Source organism: Cadophora gregata, assembly GCF_030347475.1.
Source record: "Cadophora gregata isolate MNR1 chromosome Unknown scaffold_46, whole genome shotgun sequence".
In the NCBI taxonomy this organism is placed as follows: Eukaryota; Fungi; Ascomycota; class Leotiomycetes; order Helotiales; family Ploettnerulaceae; genus Cadophora; species Cadophora gregata.
The window spans coordinates 7,537-17,266 of NW_026695969.1; the positions used below are offsets into that span (position 1 = coordinate 7,537).

Here is a 9,730-nt window from a genome sequence, read left to right on the forward strand (position 1 = left end):
AAGCTGCAGCTGCTCTTGAGGTTTTACGAATCATCAAGGAAAAAAATTTACTGGACAATATTAATAAACAGGGTGCTTATTTAGAAAGCCGATTAAAAGCTGCGCTGGCTGACCATCCTAATGTAGGAGACATTAGGGGTCGGGGTCTTTTCTGGGGTCTAGAATTTGTTAAAGATAAAAAAACCAAAGAGCCTTTCGAACGTAGATTTAACATTGCGAACAAAATATTAGATTTGGCAATATCATCCAAATTCAACATGACAGTTTATCCTGGTACAGGTACTGTCGATGGTGTACGTGGAGACCATATTATTATTGCTCCTTCATATATAATAAGGAAAAAGGATGTAGATCATATCGTAAATGTTATCTCAGCTGTTGTTAATATTGTTTTCGAACAAATTAACAATGATAGTAAATAGTGGTATAGGTTTATAAAGTTTTTATTTTAACAAAATACTTTGATTATTAATAAAAGTAATAATTAAATAATGCTAGAGGGAACCCCTTTGATTATGGTGTATTATGCTTTTACAAGATGAAATTTAATGAGTCTTTTTGGTTATATTATTAGCGTGATTACTACATGGATAATTTTAAATCTTAGTATAAATAATGATATAATTCTAGTTTTTAATTATTAAACATGTGCGTATAAAGACATCTTTTATTTAACCACCCAGATCTAACCTATACAAAATTTTATTGTTTGTTTTATTTAATTTTATTCGCTATTATTTTTAGATTAGCTTATAAAGTCTAATGTTTCTGGATGTATATATTATGTTGATTAATTCCGTATTAGTCTATATAATATATACAATAGGTATATGCGGTAAATGGTTTTACCTTTTGATCTTAGATCTTAAACCAGAGGTTCGATCCCTTCGTATTCCTATATTTTAGGGCATCGTTTGCTTTTTACGAAGCAAAACAAAAAACTATTATAACAAAAATTTTTATTTAAGATATTTAAATTAAATTCTATTAACATGGATATAATAGAAACTATATATGCTTCAAATTTTATATTATATTTTTAACAAGCAACTTAAACTTATAGATATTTTCTCTATAAAAAAAAAACATAAAAGGTGATACAAGCAGCAAAAATTATTGGAACAGGTTTAGCAACCACAGGCCTTATAGGTGCCGGTGTAGGTATTGGTGTAGTTTTCGGTGCATTAATATTAGGTGTTGCTAGAAATCCTTCTTTAAGAGGTCAATTGTTTTCTTACGCTATATTAGGTTTTGCATTTGCAGAAGCCACTGGTTTATTCGCTTTAATGATGGCTTTTTTATTATTATATGTTGCTTAAGTGCAATCATAATAATATTATATTATACAATTTATATGAATTCGTATATTATATTCATGTTATTAAATATAACATAAACTCTTATTAGCTTAATGGTAAAGCAGGATATTCCTAATATCTTGATCTAAGTTCAAGTCTTAGATAAGAATTTTATTATAAAGTTGCTTATTACAATTTTTATGAGGTAGCAAAACGAAACCTTATTAGTAATGGTCGAGTAATGTACATTCGAAAATAGTAAAATTAAGTTGTATTAGTAATGGTTGAGTAATGTAATTTCGAAAATAGTAAAAAATACATTATTAGACCATTACACTTAAAAAAAGATGAAAACAAAATTATATCTAATGGTACAAAATACAACGGCAACTTTTACATTAGCAAAATTTTGTGGAGCTATTTTAACTGTTACATTTATAGCGGCGATTAAATATTTAATTTCGGGTAGTTTTCATATAGAATATTGTGATTTTTTCAACAATATAGCTATAGGATTATTAGGTTGAACCTTTAACACAGGTATAATAGGTTTATTGTCGGAATATTTAGGTATAAAAGGTATTAATTTCAACTTAAAACAGTTTTTATTTGGCATGGATACTATGGATTTAGGTGAGAGATCTTCTGTCGAAGTTATTAAACCTAAGTTATACAATGCTATGGAAGTTGACTCAGATTCGGGTTCAGGTCTAAAGCCTGATAAAGGTAAAGGTGTAGATAGAGAATTACATCCCAATTACGATAGAAATAGGGGTGGAAGTTCTGGAATCTTTAGAAGTGATATAGGATCTATGGTATTTCCTATTTCTGTATACACACCTAATAAAACTATTGTTCCGCCTGGGTTTAACGTTCCTGGTGGTGAAGTACCTATACAGGATGAAATATGTAAACATATTGATTATAATTCACATATACTTAACCAATTTAAGAGAATGGATCTAAAAACAGCCGTAGAACATAAAAATTTATATTTAAAGTTTATACGAATTTTAGACAGAAAAATGGCTTACGCACAAAGTGTTTATATAAAAATACCTACAATACCTACGACGGAGTACGAATTTAATCTAAAGAATCAAATAGAGAGTGACCTAGAACGTTTCAACAGAGATAAAGTAAGGTCAGAAGCCAAAGCTACTCTGCTTAATTCTAGAATACAATTTCTAGAAGCTCAAATGAATAATAATAATAATAATAATTAGTTTGATGTTTTATAAATAACTTTAAATATTTATCTTGGTTAGTTTGTACAAAAATTTAGGTTTGTTGGTGTATATCTTATATACATAGTTAAGGATAGCAACTTATATATAATTTATACATCAGGGATATGCAGTAGATGGTTCTACGTTTTGATTGCAGATCTTAAATATGGGGTTTGATTCCTCCATATCCCTTATAATACTTATTTAAACCTGCTTTAAATTCATATTTTTACATTTACATGTGTTTTAGCTTACATATGCGTAAAATATTTACTTAGATTATTTACTATATTTATATATATAAATTATTTTATCTCTTATTAGCTCAATGGTAGAGCAGGATACTTCTAATATCTTGATCTAAGTTCAAGTCTTAGATAAGAATAGTTATACATAAAATATTAAATAATAATAGATAAATTGTAGTAAAGTATAAATATATTTATTAATATAAATATTCTTTATACTTAGTGAAAAATTTATTTTTAACCTTATGGTTTAATCTAATAAAATAATTTATTAATTATTTTATATAGATTAAATATAAAAAAGAAAAAAAAATGATTAATCAATGTTATATATACCAACTTTAATTTCCGTTCTAGAAGTATTACTAGTAACTGTGCCTGTCTTATTAACTGTAGCTTATGTAACCGTAGCCGAAAGAAAAACTATGGCTAGTATGCAAAGAAGATTAGGTCCTAATATAGTAGGGTACTATGGTTTATTACAAGCATTTGCTGATGCCTTAAAACTGCTACTAAAAGAGTATGTTTCACCTACACAAGCTAATTTAGGTTTATTTTTTCTTGGTCCTGTTATAACTTTAATATTTTCATTATTAGGTTATTTAGTTGTACCCTATGGGCCTGGTTTATCCTTAAGTGATTTCAATTTAGGTATACTTTATATGTTAGCTGTTTCTTCTCTATCGACGTATGGTATATTACTAGCAGGTTGAAGTGCTAACAGTAAGTATGCTTTTTTAGGTTCACTTAGAAGTACCGCACAATTAATTAGCTATGAATTAATATTAAGTTCAGCTATATTACTTGTTGTTATGTTAACAGGTAGTCTAAATCTTACTGTTAATATTGAAGCTCAAAGAGCTATATGATTTATAATACCTCTATTTCCTGTTTTTATAATATTCTTCATAGGATCTATAGCGGAAACTAACAGAGCACCCTTTGATTTAGCCGAAGCAGAATCAGAACTTGTTAGTGGATTTATGACAGAACACGCTGCTGTTGTATTCGTATTCTTTTTCTTAGCTGAATATGGTAGTATTGTTTTAATTTGTATATTAACTAGTATATTATTCTTAGGTGGTTATCTTTATGATTATTTACCTTTGTTTACATTAATGCAATATATAAATTTTGAATATTATATAAATAATTTACATAATGAAAGCTTATTCTCTGGTCCTTTAATAGAAGGATTATTATATGGTTTAACTTTAGGTGTAAAATCATGTACTATGATTTTTATTTTCATATGAGCTAGAGCCTCATTTCCTAGAATACGATTTGATCAATTAATGTCTTTTTGTTGAACTATATTGTTACCTATTGTTATTGCCTTTGTTATACTTGTACCCTGTATACTATATAGCTTTGAAATAATACCCAGTAATATTTCTTTATTGTAAAAAAATTTCATTAACTTTATGTTTTAATTAAATTAATAAAATCAATAAAAACTTTTAATAGGTATAATATATTTAAAATTTTATTTTAGCGCGGTTTACCTTATAGTTATATATGGTATTAGTAAAGATTAAATTTAATATTTAATCCTGAGGGAAATTTGTGTTTTTTTTTTTTTATAAATTATGTTACTTACACTTTTATTATTAATTCCTATACTGGGTGTATTTACTATATCCACAGGTATGTCTTACGAATTGTCTTTTTTAAACATTAATCGTATTAAAACAATAGCCTTAAGTACTTCTATCGTAAACCTTATAGTATCATTAATTATATTTATACTGTTTGACTTCAGTAGTAACCAGTTCCAGTTTGTACAAGAATATCATGAAATTAGTTCTTTTGATTTTTATTTAGGCTTAGATGGTTTGTCTATATATTTTGTTCTGTTGACAACTATTATCACACCAATTGCATTATTAAGTAATTGGAATTCTATAAATGAAAATGTGAGATCATTTGTAATAATAATTTTATTGTTAGAATCATTATTGTTAGCTGTATTTTTAGTATTAGATATATTATTATTTTATATTTTTTTCGAAAGTATATTACCACCGTTATTTATACTAATAGGTTTATTTGGATCAAGTAATAAAGTAAGGGCTAGTTTTTATCTATTTTTATACACTTTATTTGGTTCATTATTCTTATTATTATCTATATTAGCTATGTCTTCTATAATGGGTACAACAGATTTTGATGCTTTATACAAAACTAATTTTAATTATTCAACACAATTATTTTTATTTTATGGTATATTTATAGCATTCGCTGTAAAAACACCTACGATATTCTTAAATACTTGATTATTAAAAGCTCATGTAGAGTCACCCCTAAGTGGTAGTATAATATTAGCTGCTATTGTGCTTAAGCTAAGTTTATATGGTATTTTCAGATTAATATTACCTTTATTACCTAAAGCTTCTTTAGATTATACATATATTATATATCTTATCGGTGTTATTACTATTATATATGCTAGTTTTAGTACTTTAAGAACAATAGATATCAAAGAACTTATAGCTTATAGTTCTGTATCACACGCAGCTGTTTACCTTATCGGTGTATTTAGTAATACTATACAAGGTATAGAAGGTGGTATAGCTTTAGGTTTAGCACACGGTTTTGTTTCTAGTGGTTTATTTATTTGTGCTGGAGGTGTATTATATGATAGATCTGGAACTAGGTTAATTAGTTTCTACAGAGGTATTGCTCAGATAATGCCATTATTTTCTATCTTATTCTTCATTTTATCTTTAGGTAATTGTGGAGTTCCTCTTACTTTAAATTTTGTAGGTGAATTTATGTCTCTTTATGGTGTATTTGAAAGATTACCTTTACTAGGTGTATTTGCTAGTTCATCTATAGTGTTTTCTGCTGCATATACTATATATATGTTTAACAGAATAGCTTTTGGAGGATCTTTCAGTAAATTTTTCGAAGCTAACATAAGTGATGTTAATAAACGTGAATTTTTTATATTACTTACATTAGTGATATTTACAGTTGTATTGGGTGTATATCCTGCTCCAATTTTAGACGGTTTACATTACTCCGTTTCATCTTTAATATACAATAGTTAAATCTGAAGATTATATAAAAAAATCTTTAACATTAATGTTAAATAAAAACTATAAGTAGCTGTAAAAACCCACATAATATGCTAGGTTTATATTTTTCAAATATAGATATTTATTACTATTAAAATAATATAAACTATAAAGGGATTAGCTTAATGGTAGAGCAACCGTTTTACACACGGTAGGCTAGGTGTTCAAGTCACCTATTCCTTAATCTTTTATATATAGTAATATATGTAAAGGAAAATTTACATGTGTCAGAATAATCTTTATATTTAATTATATAATAATGTAAAAATAGATAACTATAACATTGAAAAATATAAAAAATATAATATGCCACAATTAGTTCCATTCTATTTTATAAATCAGGTAACATTTGCTTTTATATTACTTGTAATTATGATATACGTATTTTCTAAATTTATATTACCAAGATTTGTACGATTATTTATTACTAGAATATTTATAAGTAAATTATAATATTTATTATAATTTCTCTCTTTTCTGTTATGTTAAACGTCATATTTAACCCTTATAGGTTTATAAACAAATATAACGTTTAACATATAGATTCAAAGTACCTCGTAATTAAAAATTTAAGCATATATAAAAAGGTTATAATATAGGTTTAAAGTTATTCGCAATTAAAGTTTTAGTCTATAAAAAGGATTAAGTTAGAATATATCAATAAAAATAAAAAAGTAAACTAGCAAATGTCTAATTTAGCTTATACAACAATCACAAGTCCCTTAGATCAGTTTGAAATTAGGAACTTATTAAGTTTAGATGCCCCTATATTCGGTAATTTACATATATCATTAACTAATATAGGATTATATTTAACAATAGGTGCTTTCTTTGTATTAACATTGAATGTTTTAGCTACTAATTATAATAAAGTTGTAAGTAATAGTTGATCAATAAGTCAAGAAACCATTTATGCCACTATACATAGTATAGTAACAAACCAAATAAACCCTACTAAAGGACAAATATATTTCCCTTTTATCTATACTTTATTTATATTTATATTAGTAAATAATTTAATTGGTATGGTACCCTACAGTTTTGCCTCAACAAGTCATTTCATATTTACTTTTGCTCTTAGTTTTACTGTAGTGTTAGGTGCAACTATATTAGGTTTCCAAAAACACGGTTTAGAATTTTTTTCTTTATTAGTGCCTGCAGGTTGTCCTTTAGCATTATTACCTCTATTAGTATTAATAGAGTTTATATCATACTTATCTAGAAATGTTTCTTTAGGTCTTAGATTGGGTGCCAACATATTAAGTGGTCATATGTTATTAAACATTTTAGCAGGATTTACATATAACATTATGACTTCTGGATTTATTTTCTTCTTTTTAGGTTTAATACCTTTAGCATTTATAATAGCCTTTTCAGGTTTAGAATTAGGTATTGCCTTTATACAAGCTCAAGTATTTGTAGTTTTAACTAGTAGTTATATTAAAGATGCTTTAGATTTACATTAATCTATAGTAAATATATAAATTTTTTTTATACCTTTTACTGTGCTAAACTGTATAAATAATAAAGTATGTTTTTGTGATACTAATAGTACAAGTGCTATATTTAGTATAGTATAGGAAAGTCCGGTGCTTATTGAATGTCAACACCTAAAAATGAGTGTTGGGTAAAAACTTGAGTGTTAAATAGAAAATATTTAATATCTTTCTATAGTTCAAAAAACTATAGGTAAATGTATGTAAAACAAATAATAAAAAACAACGATATAAAATAACAACAATAAAAAAAAAATCAACATATCAAAAAAAAATATATACAGTAAAAGAATATTAATGAGAACGCAAGCTTGACATTAGGCCTTATTATAGACTAATAACTATAACAGGATCCGGCTTAAAATTATCCAAAAACAAAAAAAATATCTTAATAAAAAAAAAATTTTTTTTTATTAATTAAGTTAAGATGTATTAGTAATGGTATAGTAATGTACTTCTTAAATTAGTAAAAGTTTATATTTTCTATACCTATAAATTGAGTTTGATGATGGCTCTGAATGAACGCTGTCCAAGTGCTTGACACATGCTAATCGAACGTCTAATCTAATTAATGATTTTTTATCATCTATTTCATTAGAAGTGGTGTACAGGTGAGTATATAACATTTTGGCTGCCTTAAAGTAAGGTTTATAAATACCTTATAATCGCAATGAAAGGAACTAAACTTCCGCTTTAAGAGGACAATAAGTGTTTCGGATAGGTAGTAGTTAAAGTAATGGTTTAACTAGCTTAAAATTCCGTAGTCGAGGCTGAGAGGTCGATCGATCACATTGGGTCTGAAAAAACCCCAATACGTATAGTACAGCAGTGGGGAATCTTGGTCAATAGCCTAACGGCTGAACCAGCAACTTGGGGGAATGAATAGCTTCCGCTAGTTATTTTGGCTGTTTAATTAATTATATACAAAACTTCTGATTTTGTATATAAAAGATTATTCATTTTGATCTTTTTTTGCTGCCGTTGTGGGATCAATTAATTTACCACTCACCGCAAGGCGCGAGGAAGTAATACTTCAGTGGACAAAGTAATATCGATTTTATCGAATAAAGTTCTAGATAGGATACTGATTATGACAATTTCCTGTCTATATGTCTTGACCAAATTACGTGCCAGCAGTCGCGGTAATACGTAGAAGACTAGTGTTATTCATCTTTAGTAGGTTTAAAGGGTACCTAGACGGTATAATTAGTCTTTAATAGGAAACGGTTATACTAGAGTTATATATGAGAAGGTGAGTATTTGTGGAGTAGAGTTGAAATTTTTTAATACCATGAGGACTGGTAAAGGCGAAAGCAACCTTTTATCTAATAACTGACGTTGAGGGACGAAGGCTTGGGTCGCGAACAGGATTAGATACCCTAGTAGTCCAAGCAGATAATGATGAATGCCATAGGTTAGATAAAATTATTTAGTCTATAAATGAAAGTGTAAGCATTTCACCTCAAGAGTAATGTGGCAACGCAGGAACTGAAATCATTAGACCGTTTCTGAAACCAGTAGTGAAGTATGTTATTTAATTCGTAGTTACGCGAAAAACCTTACCACAACTTGAATATTATATTAAGGAAGTCTTATATTATAATAAGAAATATAGAATATATTACAAGCGTTGCACGGCTGTCTTCAGTTAATGTCGTGAGATATTGGTTAATTCCATTAAATTAACGGAAACCCTTGCTTTATTTGCGATTTAATCTAAATAAAGCAGTTCACCATCATATCGGATATGATAACAGGGACCAAGACAAGTCATCATGGCCTTAATGTTGTGGGCGATAGACGTGCCACATATTCCTATACAAAATGATGCGATAATGTGAATTGGAGCTAATCTAATAAAGTAGGATATAACAAGGATTGTAGTCTGAAATTCGACTGCATGAATAAGGAATTACTAGTAATCGTGAATCACCACGTCACGGTGAATTTTTTCTCAGATAGGTACTAACTACTCGTCAGGCGCCGAAAGAAGTGTGTGCAATAAGTTTGGTCTTCCATTTATTTTTACTCTAGTAAATTAGTTCTAGTTATTTTTATGGGAGATTTTCGTATGCGTGACTTTGATTGGTGTTAAGTCGAAATACGGTTCGTGTAGTGGAAATTGCACGGGATTGATTAATGTTAACAATGCATATATTTTATATATACTGTATAATATATACTTATAAACCAGCTCCTTTGGGTTATAAGTACTTATATTATACTAAGGAAGGTTCCGTTTGTTGGTATGACGGGTTGAGCTGTAAACTCAATAGCAATAAGCTGTCGAAGGTTCGAGTCCTTTTCTTCCTAATTATCTTAGGCCTTTATAGCTCAATGGTAGAGCGGAATACTGTTAATATTCCGATAGATGTTCAA

At 27.9% G+C, this 9,730-nt stretch overlaps 3 non-coding genes across 3 annotated transcripts; all 3 read left to right on the top strand.

The window, feature by feature from the left end:
- Positions 1–1,397: 1,397 nt before the first annotated feature.
- Positions 1,398–1,468, top strand: ONS95_010782. The gene has a single exon. It is a non-coding gene; the product is annotated as a tRNA-Arg (tRNA).
- Positions 1,469–2,841: 1,373 nt separating this feature from the next.
- ONS95_010783 lies at positions 2,842–2,912 on the top strand. The gene has a single exon. It is a non-coding gene; the product is annotated as a tRNA-Arg (tRNA).
- A 3,054-nt stretch (positions 2,913–5,966) lies between these two features.
- ONS95_010784 lies at positions 5,967–6,038 on the top strand. The gene has a single exon. It is a non-coding gene; the product is annotated as a tRNA-Val (tRNA).
- The last annotated feature ends 3,692 nt before the right edge of the window (positions 6,039–9,730 follow it).